This window comes from Scyliorhinus canicula, chromosome 4 (genome assembly GCF_902713615.1).
Source record: "Scyliorhinus canicula chromosome 4, sScyCan1.1, whole genome shotgun sequence".
In the NCBI taxonomy this organism is placed as follows: domain Eukaryota; kingdom Metazoa; phylum Chordata; class Chondrichthyes; order Carcharhiniformes; family Scyliorhinidae; genus Scyliorhinus; species Scyliorhinus canicula.
Genome location: NC_052149.1, coordinates 192,498,479 through 192,520,466, shown reverse-complemented (window position 1 = coordinate 192,520,466; position 21,988 = coordinate 192,498,479). Strand labels below are relative to the sequence as shown.

The following is a 21,988-nucleotide window of genomic DNA, read 5'->3' as shown; positions in this document are numbered from 1 at the left end:
CTGGCGTGATCGTCCGGTCCAGCCAAAGGCGACTTTGCATGGTGGGTTCCCTGGCAGCACGGTTGCCGAGCAACACAAATGACCATTGACCTCAGCGTGACCGGAAAGTCCCGCCGCCGACCAATGACGAGCAGTCTCAACTCGGGAAAACCCGCTGCGAGGGAGCTCTAGAATTCCGGCCTATAACTCATTTATTTATTCAGTTTAACAATAGGTGTTAACATTGCACAATGCCAAGTTAATTTTTAATAAACCACAAATTAACAGTAATTCTGACTACCCCATTTCGTTCCACTGTATGGGGGTTACCTTTTTGTTTTGGACAGTGTGTTTTTCTTACCGTTCCAATTTTCTGTAAAATTGTAAGACCAAAAATTCAATGGGTGGCACAGTGGTTAGCACAGTTACTTCACTGCGTCAGGGACCTGGGTTCGATTCCCGGCTTGGGTCACTGTCTGTGCGGAGTCTGCACATTCTCCTCGTGTCTGTGTGGGTTTCTTCCCACAAGTCCCGAGAGACGTGCTTGTTAGGTGATTTGGACATTCTGAATTTTCCTTCAGTGTACCAGAATCAGTGCCAGAGTGTGACGACTGGGGGCTTTTCACAGTAACTTCATTTTAGTGTTAATGTAAGCCTACTTGTGATACTAATAAAGATGATCAATATCACGGAATGCAATGTTGTTAAGCTGGGCCAGAGTCTTTCTGACTTGCTCATAATGAGCAAGGACAATGTTTTGAGGCATAAGAACCATCTTAAGATTTCCCTTGAATGACGTTGAGCTACCTTGACTGCACTTCCTCATACCCCGCTTCCTCTGGGTACTCCATTCCATACTCCCAGTTTTTCCATCTCTGTGGTATGTGCGCTGATGATGCGATCTTCTTCACCAGCACTTCCGACAAATCTACCATCTTCCTCAACTAAGGAATCCCACTTATCGCTTCACAGGCCTTCCATCATGTTCAATCCATTTCATGCACCTCTGCTGTCACACCTTACCCTCCCTCCCAGAACCATGATATGTTCCTCTCGTCCTCACCTTCCATCCCATTAGCCTTCCTATTCAACGGATCATCCTGGTCTCTTTCCATCTTGCATAATGCAACCATCAAACACATCTTCATCTGACCTCCCTTTTTAGCATTTCATAGGGACCGTTCCCTCAGTGTCACTTTAGTCCACTCCTCAGTCAACTACGAGATACAACATCTACCCTTCCAGTTCTCCTTTTCTAGGCCCCAAAAAACCCTTCCAAGTGAAACAGTGATTTACTTGTAATTCTTTCAATTTGCTATACTGTATCTGCTGCTCATGATATTATCTTCTCCATACTGGAGAGACCAAATGTAGAACATAGAACAATACAGCACAGGAACAGGCCCTTCGACCCTCCAAACCTGCACCGAAAGACTGGGTGACCACTTTGCAGAACACTGCAGTCCGCAAATACAGACCCCAAGCTTCTGGTTGTTTGCCATTTTAGTTCTCCATCTTGCTCCAATGCTGGCCTTTCTGTCCATGGCCTGCTACTTTGCAGTGAGGCTCAGCACAAGCTTGATGCTCAGCTACTTATCTTTCAGCTTGGCACTGTACAGCCTTCTGGACTCAACATTGAGTTCAACAATTTTAGAGCATAACCTGTGTCTTCACCTTGCTTTTTTTTTCTTCTTTTTTTGTTTCATTGGATTGGTCTTCATCTTGTTTCTTCCTTGATCCCTTCATCACTTACCCGATCATAAATCCTCTCCTTTGTTCTTCCTACCCTCTCCCCCACCACCCTTCCCCAGCTTAAAAATTCTCACATTGCTTTCTTTCTTCAGTTCTGATGAACGGTAATGTTGTGATGTGTTAGTTCCAGATCGATATGTCTTAAAGAAGTCTCCATAATCTTCCGTAGTGTAAGGGCCCTTACTGTTGATTCCCTTAAGTCCCATTTATTTATCTTGTCATTTTCGTTTTGATCGCTGAATATTCAGTGGATCTTTAAGTTGAGTAGAGGAAGTGAGGAACTCAGAAGTTGCAAAATCGTACACTGTGCAATGAAGATTTAGATTTTGAACAGACTTACTCAGACTTTCTGGCACCTGAGAAATCGGAGGGATTTGCTTCGATTGGTTGGCTGGTAGCCAATTAATTGGCTAAGGATCGTATCCTGCCCAGCAACAGACAGTGAATGAGTTCAACTGGGGGGTGGGGGGAGGTTCAGAGAACCCAGAGAGAATGTCATAGATGTTGAGAAAAGATGCTGTGAGTTGCTCTCTCTCTTCTTCTTTTTCCAAGAAAAAAAAAAGGTCTCCTGTTTGCTGTTTGAGAGACTGCAGAGAAGGTTTGAGATCCTGATGAATCGCGAGTGAAAATCATTACAGACTGAAAGCAAGAACATCCAACTGAAGGCCTAGACTAAAAAGAATCTGGAGAGAGTGGGGCGAGTTAATAATTAACCTGTTGTATTTGCTGCCTAGTGGTATTGATAACAAAAAAATTGTATTTAAATTTATAAACCTGGTGACTGTAGTTCTGGGGCAACCAAAGACCACAGATTTGGGTATTTTCTAAAAATGAAGAGTTAATTTCTATTATGTTGCGACTTTGGTCAAATGGGGCTGGAAATGACTGCCAGGGTGTCGTAGCAGTCGGTTAACAGTAAGTCTTTATTAACTACTATAATTGTTTAAACATGTACAGTAAATGGTACAAGCGTGAAGCTGTCTCCATGCTTAGGTCTATGCACATCTCTGCTCAACACCACCACATACCCTTGGTCTGGGTCATGTGCTCTCTTACATCACAGTGTGGGTAGTACTGTACTCAGCCCCACATTAACCCCATATGTGCCAGACCCTTACACCACAGGTCATTCACCCGAAACGTTCAGGTTCTGTTTATCCTATAGATTCTCCTGCTTTTTTTCTTATTTAAGGTTTCCCATGTTCCTGTTATACTTTCTTCTCGTTTCATAGAAAAATAGAAAATAGGAGCATGAGGAGGCCATTTGGTCCTTGGAGCCTGGACCACCATTCATTATGCAGGTGGCACAGTGGTTAGCACTGCTGCCTCATAGCACCAGGGTCACAAGTTGAAATCTGGCCTTGGGTCACTGTGTGGAGTTTGTGCGTTTGCCTGAGTCTGCCTGGGCTTCCTCCTGATGCTCCGGTTTTCTCCCAAAATCCAAAGATGTGCGTGTTAGGTGGATTGGCCATGACAAATTGCCTCTTAGTGTCTAGGAATGTGCAGGCTCGGTTATGAGGTTACCAGGATAGGGGGAAGCAGGCACAGGTACTAATTCGAAGGGTGGGTGCAGACTCAATGGGCCGATTGGCCTCCTTCTGCACTTGGGGACTCTATGAAATGATGATCATGCAACTCAATAGCCTGATTCAGCCTTCCCCCTTTGATCCCCTCAGCCGGAATTGCTATTCTTGAAAACATAAAGAATATTTTGGCCTCAACTGCTTCATGTGGTAGCCAATTCCACAGGCTGATCACTCTCTGGGTGAAGAAAGTCTTCCTAATCTTGGTCTTAAACGCTCGACCCTGTATCCATAGACTGTGACCCTTGGTTCTGGATAACCCCACAATCGGGAGCATCCTTCTTGCATCGAACCGGTCTAGTTCTGTTAAACGTTTATAGATTTCTATGAGATCCCCCCTTATTTTTCTGAACTCCAGCGAATACAATCCTAACCGACTCAATATCTCCTCATACGTCAGTCCCGCCATCCCAGTAATCAGTCTGATAAACCTTTGCTGCGCTCCCTCTATAGCAAGAACATTCTTCCTCAGGTAAGGAGACCGAAACTGCACACAGTATTCCAGATGTGGCCTCACCAAGGCCCTGTATAATTTCAGCAAACCTTCCCTGCTCCTGCACTCGACTCCTCTCACTATGAAGGCCGACGTACCATTTGCCTTCTTTACCACCCGCTGTACCTGTATGCTTATCTTCAGCGATTGGTGTGCAATGACATGCAGGTCTGCAATGACATGCAGGTCTCATTGCACATTCCTCTCTCCTAATTTATGGCCATTCAGATAATAATCTGCCTTCCTGTTTTTGCTACTGATGTGAATAACCTCACATTTAATCAAATTGTACTGCATCGGAAGTTAATTTGCCCACTCATTCAACTTGACCAAATCACACTGAAGGATCTCTGCATCCTCCTCACAGTGCACATCCCAGCCAGCTTTGTGTCATCTGAAAATTTGGAGATATTACATTTAGTACCCTCATCTAAATCATTAAAATATTTGGGGCGTGATCTACCGGAGTGGGAACAGAGTCCCTGTCTCCTGGGCTGTGCCCCTGCCAATGCCTCCTGGGCACCAGGCTGGCAGTGCCAAGGTTCCCAGGTGGCACCAGCAGGACTGCATACCACCCTGCCCAGAGAGAAAGAACCTGGGGGCCTCCGATCCCCTGGGCGACCCCCACGAGTGCCATTTTGTCTAGTCCCTGTTTGTGGGGACCAGCAGTGATCAGCGTTCACTCAGGATCTCCACGGCGAGGGGGTTAGATCTAGCTGTCTCACTCTAATAGGCAGATTTGCTAAAAAGTGATCCCGCCCACAATGAGCCGATCCACCGTCACCACTTTCAGTAATGTTTCAATGTTCTTGTATCACTCACTGGGTACAGTTTATAATTTCATTCACAAACTCCGGTCTCAGGGCCTGAATTGTCACATCCCCCCGACTCTGGCAGTCTCAATGCCTTATTACCCTCTAATGAGCATTGATTTGCATAAGGCAAGGTTTCTGCCCCTCACCTCGGGAGGATGTCCTACCTTGGTTAGCTGCTAGCCAATCAGATTGGCCAGCAACTCGACAGCAACATTCCATGCAAGTTAAATCTCAAATTAATTTGCGAAGCTTGAAATTTTAAATAATATTTTAAAACTCTAAACAGCTGGCAGCCAGCACACTTCAATATGAATGCACTGAGCAACGAGGATTATTACATAGGACATAGAATTTACAGCGCAGAAGGAGGTCATTCGGCCCATTGAGTCTGCACCGGCTCTTGGAAAGAGCGCCCCACTTAATTCCCACACCGCCACCCTTTAATCGTAACCCAGTAACCCCACCTAACCTTTTTTGGACACTTAAGGGCAATTTAGCATGGCCAATCCAACTAACCTGCACATCTTTGGACTGTGGGAGGAAACCGGAGCACCCTGAGGAAACCCACGCAGACACGGCGAGAACGTGCAGACTCCGCACAGACAGTGACCCAAGCCGGGAATTGAATGTGGGACCCTGGCGCTGTGAAGCAACCGTGCTACCCACTATGCTACCATGCCGCCCATATTATATAATGATTGTTTGAAAGAACACAAATGACCATGTAGAAAACTTACTATAGTAATAGGAAGTCTCTCACAAGACTATAGATATTGTTTGGACTGTTTTGACACATGATGTAATTGGATATTCCATGAATCTGTATTTTATTTGATACTAATTAATTATGAGGTTTTGCATTTATGAAAGAATAGATGCATAGGATTTTGAAAAAGGCAGTTGTCCCATCAATATTTTTTACAATAAAATGGATGTTATATCAGTGCATGAGCAAGTTTCATTCTCTGGAAAATTACAATCGAGTCCAGGACAGTTGCACATAATTACCAAGTTGCATTTCACATAAGGTTTACTTAGCAATCCTGCACTCTATGGGAGAAGTCTTGCTCAGTACAATCAGGAGTTAAATATTCAATCCTCTATCATTGTAGCCCAACCTCAGATTGATGCCTCTCTGGAGAAAAGTTCACTTGGGAGCAGTGGATATCTAAGCTTGCCTCGATGGCCATTTGCTTATTTTGATCAATGTTCTGTCAACTTCTCTTCTTAGTGGTTAGTTTATATTGCATTACTGTTGCTGTTTACATTCATGACAGCGTTTAAATTATTATATCTCTAGCTGGTTCCAAACTGGCCAGCTCTATTTATGCAGGGAATCTGCTACTGTTTTCTCCACCCCCTCATTCGGGAAGCTCATATTCCCAAAGGATTGTGGGATTGCCATTAATCCCCAGCCAGTGGTAAGTAGGTAGGTTATAACATCCCTCCCCCCCAAAGTCCAAGGAATCCACCGAAGACCCTGGCGAAGGTTTGCCGCAGGTTGGACACCATTTGCACGAGGCGCTGGATCGGGTGGCGTGTAAGAGATGGAGGACGTCGCTTCCGTGATGAATGGCGTAACGGTTGTACATCCACGGCCCATGGGCCTGAGGATTCCCCCTCTGAGGCGTCCTATGTCTCCATCTCGGAGTTGGATTCTGCAGCCTCCATCATCTCGCCGTCTCTATCTCCACGCGGTTCTGCAATAACCTGCGCAGGCTTTGAATGCGACACCAGAGGAAGATTGTGAGGAATACTCTCCACTGTGTCTGGTCTCTGTGGCTGTAGAAATGAGTTCTGGGGGCGGGGAATCTTTGGAAGAGATGGTCTTCTGGACCGAACGTGGTCTACATGCTTGCGCTGGAGACGATCCTGGGCTTGCACCTGGTAAGAGATAGGGCCCGTTCAGTGATTGATAACGCCAGGGACTCACTGGGCACCACCAGCAAAATTTTGAACGAGCACTAGGTCACTAGGCGCAAACTGCCGAATCAGTCGATGCCGAGAAAAGCCATGTCCCTGCTGTTCTTGAGTGTGGCATACTTTTGCGCCAATGTCCGGGAAAACCATGCTAAGGCAGGTGCGAAGTCTCCGGCACATTCTGCTGGAGCTACCCCAGTCACCGCCTTGGAGTGGTCCCATATGAAAACAAAAAACGAGCCAGTGTTGTGTCCATAGATCTGGAAGAATGCTTCTTTAGGCCTCGTTTGAATGTCTGCACTGCGCGCTCCGCCAACCCATTGGAAGCCGGGTGGTATGGAGCGGTGCAGATATGGCGTATGCCGTTCATCTTCATGAACCTCGCAAATGTCTCACTTGTGAACGGAATGCCGTTGTCCATGACCAGCACCTTGGGGAGGCCATGCGTACTGAAAGACAAACGCATCTTCTCGATGGTTGCACAGGACGTTGTGCCTACCATCTTATGCACCTCTAACCATTTAGACTGGGCATCGATTAATAGAAGGAACATAGATCCTTGATAGGAGCTGGCACAATCCGCATGCAAGCACGCCCCAGGCTGTCCTGGCCGTTCCCAGTGATGTAGGGACGCGGCCGGCAGAAGCTTCTGATGCTCCTGGCAAATGGAGCAGTTTTGGGCCACCTTCTCAATGTTGGTGTTGAGGCCTGGCCACCAGACATAACTCCGGGCAACATTTTCATTTTGGTCACACCCGGATGCCCATTGTGCAAGTCTCTTAGTATCAGCTTTTTCCGGGACAATCACACAATCCCGTAACAACCTCCCCGAACAGGCACCGGAATGTGGCGACTAGGGGCTTTTCACAGTAACTTCATTTGAAGCCTACTCGTGACAATAAGCGATTTTCATTTTCACATATCCCCCACAAGAGGACACCGTCTTCCACGCTGAATTCTGACAGCTTGGAGGAAAATGCCCGCAACTCACCTGGGAGCTGTCTATGATGCCCACCCTTGACAGGACTGGCTCCGTCCGCGTCCACTCACGGATCTGTGATGCCGTGACAGGCAAGGAGTCCATAAATTTAGGGTTGCAACCACCTCACCGGTCGTGGGGTTGACATGGGGCCGGTCGATAAAGGCAATCGGCTCCGCGCGTCGGCATTTGCTATCTGGGTTCCTGGTTTGTGCTCCAGAGAATACTTATAGCCCAGCACTGGATCCGTGCGGAAGCAATGGGCAGTATTGGCTTATTCTCTCAGAAAATTCCTAGCAGAGGCTCATGATCAGTCACAATAGTGAAGTGGCAGCCGTACACATACTGGTGGAAGCATTTCACCGCAAAGACCATCGCCAGGCCCTCCTTCTCGATCTGCGCATACTTTGTTTCCGCTTCAATCAATGTGCGGGAGGTGAAAGCTATCGGCAGCTCGGCCCCGTTCTCCATCTTATGGGACAGGACGGCCCCAATACCATACGGGGATGCATCACACGTGATCCCAAACCCAGCTGTGATTCTTCTTTGGCGGAAGGTGCAACGGGGCCAGCGTAGTTGCCAGATTGGGAAGGAATTTCCCGTAATAGTTTATGAGGCTGAGAAAAGAACGAAGATGCAAAGTGTCAGTCGGGGAGGGGTTCTGTTGAATTGCGCGCACCTTCTCTGCGATGGGGTGCAACCTTCACGGTCCACCCGATAACCCAGGTAGACTACTTCCTTCGTCTGAAAGACGCACTTGGTGCGATGCAAACGGACTCCAGCCTCTGAAAATCGTCTAAGGACAGCCTCCACATTTTCCCAAATGTTCCTGCTCCGACATCCCTGTAATCAAAAAGTCGTCCAAGTAGACAGCGACACACGGTAAACCTCTCAAGCTGCCATCCATGACACGTTGAAAAATTAGCGCAGGCAGAGGATACCCCAAAGGGCAACCGTGTATATTCATACAGGCCCGTGTGTATTGATAGTTACATATGGCCAGGAGGCAGGGTCCAGCTCCAACTGTAGGTAGGCGTGACTCATATCTAATTTTGTGAATGAGAGTCCGCCTGCAAGCTTCACGTAGAGATCCTCTATACGAGGCACTGGATATTGGTCAAGTCGGGAAACCGTATTCACTGTAAGTTTATAGTCGCCGCACAAGCGAACTGTGGCATCTGGCTTCATTACAGGTACAATTGGTGTTGCCCAGTCAGAGAAATGGATGGGCCTGATGATACCCAAAGTCTTAAAACGAGTGAGCTCCCCTTCTACCTTCTCGAGCAAGGCATAAGGCACCGGGTTCGCCCGGAAATAGCGCGCGTGGCTCCTGGTTTGACTTGGATACGGGCTACGGCCCCTTTTATTTTCCCCAAATGGGCTGGAATACATCTGGGTACCGTCCTAGCACCTCAGTCAACCCTCCAGAACCTGTTTGGAGGATGTACTGCCACAAATGGCGCAACCAGTCCCGACCCAATAGGCTGGGCCCATGGCCGCGCACCACAATAAGTGGGAAACGCCCCTCCTGGCGTCCATAAACAACAGGGGCCATCGTAGTTCCTGCAATGTCCAATGGTTCCCCTGTGTAGGTAGCCAACCTGGCCTGTGTGTCGGTTAATGCAAGGGTCTGTATACTCTGCTTGATGCGGTCGAATGTCCTCTGGGCGATCACAGAGACCGCTGCGCCAGTATCCAACTCCATCTCAAGCTGGTGACCATTGACCCGTACTGTCACTTTAATGGGGGCCACACGGGGAGCTGCCACACAACGCAGCTGCAGGCAGTCGTCCTCCGTCTCCACATCCTCTGTAGTAGTCGGCGTAGGTTCATCCAAATGGAAGGTACGGCCCCTGGGCTGGCCCCATTTTCTGTCGGATCGTCAGCGCCTCTGGCACCCACAGGACCGGAGTCCACGATGGGGTCGGCGGCCACAAGTCCGACACGGACATGGCTCCTCATCCATTCGTTCTGGAGAAGGCTCCCTTCGGGGAGGAACATCCGATGGGCACTGGCGTCGATCCAGATGTTGCCTCGCCCAAGGTACCACAGGGTTGGGGGGAGATGCTTTTGGACGGAAGGGGTTGCACCCCAAGGCGTGCACCTCCATTCCCTGTAGCTCCCGCACTCCCCGTTCTGCGCTCTCTCGGGACATTACTACTTGAATGGCCTGTTGAAAAGTCAATGTTGGCTCAGCTAACAACTTTCTCTGGGTGGCCGCATTGTTAATACCGCAAACCAAACGGTCGTGTAAAATTTCTGACAAGGTCTCACCATAGTCACAGTACTCCGGAATCCGGTGTAGCCTGGATAGAAACTCGGTAAGGGATTCTCCTGAGGTCCTCTCTGCGGTATTAAACCGGTAACGTTGGACTATCGTGATTGGGTTAAAATGTTGCCCCACTAAGTTCTCTAGTTAATCAAACACCTTGGTGTCCAGCGCAGCTGGGTATGCAAGGCTCCTAATCACCCCAAACATCTACGGGCCACAGGTGGTGAGCAAAGTGACCACCTGGCATTCGTTTTCAGTGATGTTGTTTGCTCGGAAATAGTAACACATCCGTTGTGCGTACTGGTTCCAGCGCAGCATCAAAAACATCCATACAGAGGCATGATGTAATAGAAAACAACTTCCAACCTGTATCCAACAAAATTCCAGGAAGGTGGTTTCAACAGTGTAGACAGCTATCCACTTTAACCCTCATCCGCAATTTTGTGAGGGCCACAAAGAATCCAGCACGAGTTGCAGAATTGCCGTCGCCATCGCTGCCGCACACTCCTCTCTAGCTGATTCCAAACTGGCCAGCTTTATTTATGCAGGGAATCTGCTAATAATTTCTCCGCCTCCCTCATTGGGGAAACTCATACTCCCAAAGGATTGTGGGATTGCCATTAGTCCCCAGCCAGTGGGAAGCAGGCAGGTTATAACACTCATGGTATGTTTTTTCTCAGCTGCAGGTTAAATACTGGCAGTGGCAGGATGAGGCTCTTAAGTGTTCATTAATTGGTCACTTAAGGACCTCGATAGACCCGGGCTGCCCGACATCACCTCTGCTCCTGGTAAAATTTTGCACAGATCGGGGCCAGTGCAGTAAGCAATTGGAAATCCACCCACCAGATTTTATGCCTTCAAACCTGCCAGTTGGGGAGCTTAAAATCCAGCCCCTTTAAACAGTGGAGAAATGCCTTAGCTTAGAAGCTGCACATGAATAGAAACACAAAGGAAAGTAAGTAAAAACCGATTGTTTCTGCACTTTTTAAATTTGTGCTTATCAGTGTCGGAAATAAATAAAAATGATCAAAATTTGTAGATGCACAGAAACAATGTGGAAAAAGTGTCCTCACAATTTATGATAGCATTGCCATTTAAAAGAAGTTCTATGTTCTCCATCCCGTCCTGAAAGCAATGATTTATCATGGAGTAGGTCCAAACAAGCATTCAGAACCATCCAATACAAAGCTATTTTTCATTTACAGCACCAGACAGTGTTTGAATATTAGTTTCATTCTGTTGTCATCTGGGCATGATTTATACAGGTATATCAGCACTTAAACTATATGTACAGTATATTACATTTAAAGAGGTAGAATAAGTAAAAGAGAGAGTCAGAAAGCGGAAACATCTACTCTTTGTGCACTGCCTGAGAAAGTGGCAAGGCACCCACCCTAACTCTTAGTCCATAAGAATCGCAGGAGGTGGCTGTTAGTGGCCACAGCCCCTGCCCCAAGTCCATTCCCTTGATCAAGCAAAGGTTAGTGCAGTTCGAAGGACCACACCACCAGCTGCCATGCAGCCTGCAAAGTTTTACCAGTCATGCAGGCTGCATGCCAGTAGGCCAGCCTGGAGATGGGAAGATTGCATTAGAGGGAAGAGGCCCTTAAGTGGTTGTTAATTCACCACTTAAGAGACTCAAGTGGAGACAGGGCAGGAAGGTCAACCATGCGCCTTCCCACCCAAGACTTACTTCCAGTGGAAGCAGGAGGACGTTGGGTATTGGTTCCAATACCAAGCCCCAAATTTTCTGGCCCTCCTGCTACCTTCCTTGCCTCCTATTGGGACAGAGGGTTCCATCCACAGTATGGGGATAAGCATTTTGAAAGCGCAATTAATTAAATGCAAGAGACGGGATTATAATACGGTGAGGAAGAGGAACACTAGATACAAACAGAACAATGACAGAGCAGCATAACACTCCATCCACCGTTTGTTGACCAGTGCATGAGGCAAACTTTTACAGCCCCATCATGGTGGGGTAGAGCCATAAAATGCGGTGAGACATTCAAAAGTCCTTTGGCTTCAGCAGGACTGGAAGATCCCGCCAACGGGAGAGGACGCAAAATTACACCCATGGTCGAATCCTATAGGTTAGCATTGCAACATGAATGGCAAGGAGGTGTAAGGCTAGTTTCAGACCCACAACTGATCATTATCATTCCCACCTGTGTAAGCCATATGGTGCACACTAGTTGCAGATGTCCTTGCAACAGATGGCACAGCTTGGCATTTGCTTCTCGGCTGACCTAGACCTGAGAAACCTGTGTGCCATGTTCACTCCCAGATAGTTACACATCGGTTCCATGAATGGTTGATAGAATCTATCAGGCAAAGCTGACTCTTGATCATTGATTCTGACATTCCTTTTTTCATACAGCACCATCGAAAGCACGGGAAGCTGTGATTAAATTGCTTCTGAAGAAACATACAGCTTGATAATTAGAAATCTTTCACATGTTCGTGGTTGTAGGGGGATGGGGAGTGGTGGAATTTTAACCTGCAGGAAGTGGGGCAGGTGGTGCCTATGGTGGAGTTACGGCATTACAAATTCTGGTAAGGCAGGAACGAGACAGGAATCAAACTACTTATGCATTTATCTGATGCTGGCATGTCTGTGATTTGAATATGCAAAAAGCCAAATGACTGAGGATTTAACCCTGAATTCTGTCTTTAACTATAGTGCGCAGGTATCCCAGGCCATTTGAAACTCACCAAGAAGCACAAGGCGAAAGCACAGTGGGTATTGACAGGGCTGTGACGTTGACAAGCTGGAAAGCCTTCAAATTCTGGAACTATATGACAGCTGCTTCTTCACCTGACTGGATGGCTTTCCTTACAGGACCTGTTCTGAGGATGTGCTACTTTAGAGATGATTTCCAAATGTTGTGATGCTTGACCAGGCCTCTAAACTTTTGGCAAGATCCAGTTATGAATCTTTTTTTGATATCTAAATACCCAATTCTTTTTCTTCCCAATTACGGTGCCATTTTGCGGGGCCTATCCACCTACACTGCACATCTTTGGGTTGTGGGAGTGAGACCCACGAAGACACATCCAGGGGGGGCGGCACGGTAGCACAGTGGTTAGCACTGTTGCTTCACAGTGCCAGGGTCCCTGGTTCGATTCCCGGCTTGGGTCACTGTTTGTGCGGAGTCTGCACGTTCTCCCCGTGTCTGCGTGGGTTTCCTCCGGGTGCTCCGGTTTCCTCCCACAGTCCAAAGATGTGCAGGTTAGGTGGATTGGCCATGCTAAATTGCCTTTAGGTTAGGTGGAGTTACTGGTTTACGGGGATAGGGTGGAGGTGTGAACTTAAGTGGGGTGCTGTTTCCAAGAGCCGGTGCAGACTCGATGTGCCGAATGGCCTCCTTCTGCACTGTAAATCCCATGATTCAGTGACACGGGGAGTATGTGCTAACTTCTCATGGACAGTGACCTGGGGCCAGGATCGAACCCGGGTCCTTGGCGCCATAAGGCATCAGTGCCAACCACTCCGCTACCGTGCCATCCATGTCCAGTTAGGAATCAATCACCTTTTGTTTAAAAGAGACAAAGTTTGAGATTCAAGACACTTGCTTTTCTGTTCCACCCTCCCAGGATCTGTGTTACACCACTCCAGGGTGATGGGCCTGTATCGGCACTGCCAGTGGGTCGATATACAAGGCAGGACGCTGACTAAAACACACTGTAAGCTAAGCTCTGGTGCTCCTAAATCTATGCCATAGTCTGACCCCTGTCTGTCTGCTGACACCATGCTCACACCCATCACCTGCACCTGCTCTGCTTTGGGGGGCTGGAGGGGAGGGGTGGCAGATCTAGGACCACCATGCCTGGCGGGCTGGGGACAGGGGAAGGAAAATGGGGGAGGAGGGTGTAGGCCGGCCAGTAATGCGGAATAACGTGTCAGGGACGTCACACGCCTCGGGTGTAACATGTTTTAATTGTGTACTATCACGATTTTAACTGTCCCTAGTTACCGATGATACCGGCCCCCTTCCCCCACTGTCCTCTCAGTAATCCTCAATCTCCTTAGCCTTCTGGACTCTGCTGCGATGTCTAGGTGTGTCCCAAGGATGCACATCAAGAGGTGGAGGCAGCCTACTGCCTATCAGGAATAAGAAGGGTGCAGTCACAATGTTGGGGGTTTACTACAGGCCTCCCAACAGCCAGCGGGAGATAGAGGAGCAGATAGGTAGACAGATTTTGGAAAAGAGTAAAAACAACAGGGTTGTTGTGATGGGAGACTTCAACTTCCCCAATATTGACTGGGACTCACTTAGTGCTAGGGGCTTAGACGGGGCAGAGTTTGTAAGGAGCATCCAGGAGGGCTTCTAAAACAATATGTAGACAGTCCAACTAGGGAAGGGGCTGTACTGGACCTGGTATTGGGGAATGAGCCCGGCCAGGTGGTAGAAGTTTCAGCAGGGGAGCATTTCGGGAACAGTGACCACAAAGTTTTAAAGTGCTGGTGGACAAGGATAAGAGTGGTCCTAGGGTGAATGTGCTAAATTGGGGGCAGGCTAATTGTAACAATGTTAGGCAAGAACTGAAGAACCTAGATTGGGGGAGGATGTTTGAGGGTAAATCAACATCCGACATGTGTGAGGCTTTCAAGAGTCAGTTGAAAGGAATTCAGGATCGGCATGTTCCTGTGAGGAAGATGGATAAATACGGCAAATTTCAGGAACCTTCGATAACGAGAGATATTGTAGGCCTCGTCAAAAAGAAAAAGGAGGCATTTGTCAGGGCTAGAAGGCTGGGAACAGACGAAGCCTGTGTGGAATATAAGGAAAGCAGGAAGGAACTTAAGCAAGTGGTCAGAAGGGCGAGAAGGTCGCGAAAAGTCATTGGCAAATAGGGTTAAGGAAAATCCCAAGGCTTTTTACACGTGCATAAAAAGTAAGAGGGTATCCAGGGAAAGGGTTGGCCCACTGAAGGATAGGCAAGGGAATCTATGTGTGGAGCCAGAGGAAATGGGCAAGGTACTAAATGAATACTTTGCAACAATATTCACCAAAGAGAAGGAATTGGTGGATGTTGCGTCTGGAGAAGGGTGTGTAGATAGTCTGGGTCACATTGAGATCTAAAAAGATGAGGTGTTGGGCATCTTGAAAAATATTAAGGTAGATAAGTCCCCAGGGCCTGATGGGATCTACCAGAATACTGAAGGAGGCTAGAGAGGAAATTGCTGAGGCCTTGACAAAAATCTTTGGATCCTCACTGTCTTCAGGTGATGTCCCGGAGCACTGGAGAATAGCCAATGTTGTTCCTTTGTTTAAGAAGGGTAACAAGGATAATCCTGGGAACTACAGGCTGGTGAGCCTTACGTCAGTGGTAGGGAAATTACTGGAGAGAATTCTTCGAGACACAATATACTCCCATTTGGAAGCAAATGAACGTATTAGTGAGAGGCAGCATGGTTTTGTGAAGGGGAGGTCGTGTCTCACTAACTTGATAGAGTTTTTCGAAGAGGTCACAAAGATGATTGATGCAGGTCGGGCAGCGGATGTTGTCTACATGGACTTCAGTAAGGCCTTTGACAAGGTCCCTCATGGCAGACTGGTACAAAAGGTGAACTCACATGGGATTAGGGGTGAACTGGCAAGGTGGATACAGAACTGGCCAGGTCATAGAAGGCAGAGAGAAGCAATGGAACGGTGCTTTTCTAATTGGAGGGCTGTGACTAGTGGTGTTCCGCAGAGATCAGTGCTGGGACCTTTGCTGTTCGTAGTATATATCAATGATTTGGAGGAAGATGTAACTGGTCTGATTAGTAAGTTTGCAGACGACACAAAGGTTGGTGGAATTGCGGATAGCGATGAGGACTTGGGCGGAGAGATGGCAGATGGAGTTTAATCCGGACAAATGTGAGGTAATGCATTTTGAAAGGTCTAATGCAGGTCGGGAATATATAGTGAATGGGAGAACCCTCAAGAGTATTGAAAGTCAGAGAGATCTAGGTGTACAAGTCCACAGGTCACTGAAAGGGGCAACTCAGGTGGAGAAGGTAGTCAAGAAGGCATACGGCATGCTTGCCTACATTGGCCGGGGTATTGAGTATAAGAATTGGCAAGTCATTTTGCAGCTGTATAGAACCTTAGTTTGGCCACACTTAGAGTATAGTGTTCAGTTCTGGTTGCTACACTACCAGAAGATGTGGAGGCTTTAGAGAAGGTGCAGAAGAAATTTACCAGGATGTTGCCTGGTATGGAGGGCATTAGCTATGAGGAGCAGTTGAATAAACTCGGTTTGTTCTCACTGGAACAACGGAGGTTGAGGGGCGACCTGATAGAGGTCTACAAAATTATGAGGGGCATAGACAGAGTGGATAGTCAGAGGTTTTTCCCCAGGGTAGAGGGGTCAATTACTAGGGGGCACAGGTTTAAGGTGCGAGGGGCAAGAGGAGATGTACGAGGCACTTTTTTTACACAAAGGGTAGTGGGTGCCTGGAACTCGCTACTGGAGGAGGTGGTGGAAGCAGGGACAATAGTGACGTTTAAGGGGCATCTTAACAAATACATGAATAGGATAGGAATAGAGGGATATGGACCCAGGAAGTGTAGAAGATTGCAGTTTACATATATAGAATTTACAGTGCAGAAGGAGGCCATTCGGCCCATCGAGTCTGCACCGGCTCTTGGAAAGAGCACCCTACCCCCTACCCAAGGTCAACACCTCCACCCTATCCCCATAACTCAGTAACCCCACCCAACACTAAGGGCAATTTTGGACACTAAGGGCAATTTATCATGGCCAATCCACCTAACCCACACATCTTTGGACTGTGGGAGGAAACCGGAGCACCCAGAGGAAACCCACGCACACACGGGGAGGATGTGCAGACTCCGCACAGACAGTGACCCAAGCCGGAATCGAACCTGGGACCCTGGAGCTGTGAAGCGATTGTGCTATCCACAATGCTACCGGGCAGCATGGTCGGCACGGGGTTGGAAGGCCGAAGGGCCTGGTCCTGTGCTGTGCTTTTCTTTTTTCTTTGTTATCGCACCTTGTGGTGATCTTTGAAGCGCCTGGTGGGTGTCCTCTGGAGGGCCTGGGGCCGGAGGGCCCCGGCTGATTTGCCGGCGGCGCATCTGTCACCTTGCCACTCTGTTCCCACCGCTGCCCTCAAGATGCTTCATTGTCTGGAGGGGGGACTCGGGAGAGCTGGTGATCACTATTGTCTTCCTGTAGGGTAGCTCCGGCTTGACCTCCAGAACGTCCTCCTCCCAGCCAGTGTCCGTAGCGCCTTGGAGGGTCACCTTGCAATGGCGAGGCAGCTGGATAGAACTCGAGAGACCCTTGAGTCATCTGGCTCTGTCAGCCCTTGCGGCTGCCCATTGTCTACATCTACACCATGGTCTTGGTGCCATCAGTGATGCTGTGACTGGGCCAGGCTCTACACTGCCTCGCAATGTCCCATCTGCGTCTGAAACATGTTCCTCCGCAACTGTGACATGCTCTGGAGCGCCTCGGCAATGTCCACCTGAGATTGGGACATCCTCTGGAGCGCCTCGGCAATGTCCACCTGAGATTGGGACATTCTCTGGGGCGCCTCGGCAATGCCCACCTGAGATTAGGACATTCTCTGGGGCGCCTCGGCAATGTCCACCTGAGATTAGGACATTCTCTGGGGCGCCTCGGCAATGTCCACCTGAGATTAGGACATTCTCTGGAGCGCCTCGGCAATGTCCACCTGAGATTAGGACATTCTCTGGAGCGCCTCGGCAATGTCCACCTGAGATTAGGACATTCTCTGGGGCGCCTCGGCAATGTCCACCTGAGATTAGGACATTCTCTGGGGCGCCTCGGCAATGTCCACCTGAGATTAGGACATTCTCTGGAGCGCCTCGGCAATGCCCACCTGAGATTAGGACATTCTCTGGGGCGCCTCGGCAATGTCCACCTGAGATTAGGACATTCTCTGGGGCGCCTCGGCAATGTCCACCTGAGATTAGGACATTCTCTGGAGCGCCTCGGCAATGTCCACCTGAGATTAGGACATTCTCTGGGGCGCCTCGGCAATGTCCACCTGAGATTAGGACATTCTCTGGGGCGCCTCGGCAATGTCCACCTGAGATTAGGACATTCTCTGGGGCGCCTCGGCAATGCCCACCTGAGATTGGGACATTCTCTGGGGCGCCTCGGCAATGTCCACCTGAGATTAGGACATTCTCTGGGGCGCCTCGGCAATGTCCACCTGAGATTAGGACATTCTCTGGGGCGCCTCGGCAATGTCCACCTGAGATTAGGACATTCTCTGGGGCGCCTCGGCAATGTCCACCTGAGATTAGGACATTCTCTGGGGCGCCTCGGCAATGCCCACCTGAGATTGGGACATTCTCTGGGGCGCCTCGGCAATGTCCACCTGAGATTAGGACATTCTCTGGGGCGCCTCGGCAATGTCCACCTGAGATTAGGACATTCTCTGGGGCGCCTCGGCAATGTCCACCTGAGATTAGGACATTCTCTGGGGCGCCTCGGCAATGCCCACCTGACACTGGGACATTCTCTGGAGCGCCTCGGCAATGTCCACCTGAGATTGGGACATTCTCTGGGGCGCCTCGGCAATGCCCACCTGAGATTGGGACATTCTCTGGAGCGCCTCGGCAATGCCCACCTGAGATTGGGACATTCTCTGGGGCGCCTCGGCAATGTCCACCTGAGATTAGGACATTCTCTGGAGCGCCTCGGCAATGCCCACCTGAGATTAGGACATTCTCTGGGGCGCCTCGGCAATGTCCACCTGAGATTAGGACATTCTCTGGGGCGCCTCGGCAATGTCCACCTGAGATTAGGACATTCTCTGGGGCGCCTCGGCAATGTCCACCTGAGATTAGGACATTCTCTGGAGCGCCTCGGCAATGTCCACCTGAGATTAGGACATTCTCTGGGGCGCCTCGGCAATGTCCACCTGAGATTAGGACATTCTCTGGGGCGCCTCGGCAATATCCACCTGAGATTAGGACATTCTCAGGGGCGCCTCGGCAATGTCCACCTGAGATTAGGACATTCTCTGGGGCGCCTCGGCAATGTCCACCTGAGATTAGGACATTCTCTGGGGCGCCTCGGCAATGTCCACCTGAGATTAGGACATTCTCTGGGGCGCCTCGGCAATGCCCACCTGAGATTAGGACATTCTCTGGGGCGCCTCGGCAATGCCCACCTGAGATTAGGACATTCTCTGGGGCGCCTCGGCAATGTCCACCTGAGATTAGGACATTCTCTGGGGCGCCTCGGCAATGTCCACCTGAGATTAGGACATTCTCTGGGGCGCCTCGGCAATGTCCACCTGAGATTAGGACATTCTCTGGGGCGCCTCGGCAATGTCCACCTGAGATTAGGACATTCTCTGGGGCGCCTCGGCAATGTCCACCTGAGATTGGGACATTCTCTGGAGCGCCTCGGCAATGTCCACCTGAGATTGGGACATTCTCTGGGGCGCCTCGGCAATGTCCACCTGAGATTAGGACATTCTCTGGGGCGCCTCGGCAATGCCCACCTGAGATTAGGCCATTCTCTGGGGCGCCTCGGCAATGCCCACCTGAGATTAGGACATTCTCTGGGGCGCCTCGGCAATGTCCACCTGAGATTAGGACATTCTCTGGGGCGCCTCGGCAATGTCCACCTGAGATTAGGACATTCTCTGGGGCGCCTCGGCAATGTCCACCTGAGATTAGGACATTCTCTGGGGCGCCTCGGCAATGTCCACCTGAGATTAGGACATTCTCTGGGGCGCCTCGGCAATGTCCACCTGAGATTGGGACATTCTCTGGAGCGCCTCGGCAATGTCCACCTGAGATTGGGACATTCTCTGGGGCGCCTCGGCAATGTCCACCTGAGATTGGGACATTCTCTGGAGCGCCTCGGCAATGCCCACCTGAGATTGGGACATTCTCTGGAGCGCCTCGGCAATGCCCACCTGAGATTAGGACATTCTCTGGAGCACCTCGGCAATGCCCACCTGACACTGGGACATTCTCTGGGGCGCCTCGGCAATGTCCACCTGAGATTAGGACATTCTCTGGGGCGCCTCGGCAATGTCCACCTGAGATTGGGACATTCTCTGGAGCGCCTCGGCAATGCCCACCTGAGATTGGGACATTCTCTGGGGCGCCTCGGCAATGCCCACCTGAGATTGGGACATTCTCTGGAGCGCCTCGGCAATGCCCACCTGAGATTGGGACATCCTCTGGGGCGCCTCGGCAATGCCCACCTGAGATTGGGACATGCTCCGCAGCACCTTGGCAAGGTCCACCTGACATTGGGACATTCTCCGCAGCACCTTGGCAAGGTCCACCTGACATTGGGACATTCTCCGCAGCACCTTGGCAAGGTCCACCTGAGACTGGGACATGCTCCGCAGCACCTTTGCAAGGTCCACATGTGCCAGAGACGCGTCCCCCCAGCAACTGGGACAGCCATGGCTGTCACTCACTGAGCAACGCCTTGGACACCACCTCTCATGATGCTGACGTCGTGCTCCAGGCTTTCCACTGTGGTCGCCACCCTAGCAGTGTTGGCCTCAGTGCCACACAATACCGACGGCATCTCCTATGCCCATACTCTTTGGGACTCCTTCAATCAGCTATGGGCTCACTGGAGTTTCGCTGATATCTTTTCTGAATATCATGGACAAACCCTAGCATCTGCATCAGCTCCAGGATAACCTTGTCCAGAGGTTTGGCATCTGACTGGGATCCAGCTGAGTCCTGGGATCCAGCAGACCTCTGACTGCTGTCCCCCCTGGAGGTTCCTGACTCCACCTTGTATATATCAGCAACTGTGTGGTGCTCACCAGATTGTGCCCCAGAAACCTGTCCACTACTTTCATCGCCAAGTTGTGTGTCTCTGCATTGGAGGTGGGTGGGGATGAGAGCCTCATTGTTGCAAATTTGGAGCCCTCCTCCGAAGTGTTCTCTTGGATGGCAGGGCCCATCCCGGATAGGCCGGGACAATCGGGTGGAGATCCTGTGGGAGATTGGACATGTGGTCAGTGAGAAAGAACGGTATGACAAGCATGAATAACTTACGTGTGACATGTCAACTGGGTGGGGCTGATGGGTACTCACCTCTGCGGTGCAGGCCAATCTCCACGTTGGTGACCGATCTGTCCTTGGCCACCCCTACAACCTCCAGGGTCCGTTCTTCCTAGGGGATGAAGACTCTGATGTCTGGCACACCGCCATCTGTCTGGGCCCTTTTCCATCTGATGCGGGGGCAGGGAGAAGGTATTGTGAGCTGCATGTCTCATGCATTCACGGGGCCGGGAGGAGCTATGGCGGGGATCAGGCATGAGCATCGCCGCTGGGCATGGGTGGGATGTGCAGGCAGGTGCCAGTGTGTGCTGGGGCACAGGAGTAGTATTGTGCTGGTCTGCACAGTGGCATGGCTGTCTGCAGTCTGGGGTTTGCTCATGGGATCAGCTTAAGAGCCGCTTCCTCTTGTTAGCGGAGTGCTGCCGAGTGTGGTCCAGGCAAATCAGCTGGCGGGGCAATCGTTTCTGATGTGAAGCTCGTGGGACCTCGTTAAGTGCCCTAATTAATGTTAGATACCAGTGACAGCCTCGCTGGGTCGGCCATCAGGAAACACCCAGTAATTCCCGCTCGCTACCACACTCACACCACACTGAGAAACTTTTTCGTTAGACCGTGCCCCAAGACTTTGATGACGGAAGGAATGAAGGGGCGGGATTCTCTGTTGCCTGACGCCAAAATTGTGTTCAGCAATCGGGCGGAGAATGGGCTCCAACGGCCAAATCGGCACCAGCGGCAGTTTGACGCCGGGCAGCCATGCTCCGACCCCCTCCGAAATGGCGTCATCGCATCGCGTGTTGCGTGCCGTTGTAACTGTGTTGGCGTGCCATCGGCCGGCCCTCCCGCGATGTTTCGGGATGGCGCGGGACACGTACGGTCTCAGCCTTGCGGGTACCCGGCGTGGCGGATGTGGACTGTGTCCAGCGCCGCCACACTCGGCCGGGATCCGTGCCGCTTGCTGAGTGGGCTTCTGCGAGGGCTGGGGGGACTGGTGGGGGTGGCCAAGGGGTGTGCTGTGGGGTCGCGAATGGTGGGTTGGGTTCGCGCATGGCTGGTGCCATGTTGTACAGCGCAACCACTGCAGGTCGTCAGCCGTGCGCTTTCGCGGCCCGGGACCCTGCCATTCTCCAGCCGTTTTCGTTGCAGGAGGCGGGGGTTTCAC

The 21,988-nt window shown here is 50.3% G+C and overlaps 1 protein-coding gene across 3 annotated transcripts in view; it reads left to right on the top strand.

Moving 5' to 3' along the window:
* The window catches only part of LOC119965270 (neuropeptide Y receptor type 6-like), a 148,421-nt gene that overhangs the window by 75,378 nt on the left and 51,055 nt on the right, over positions 1-21,988 (top strand). The gene's annotated exons all lie outside the window — the stretch shown is intronic.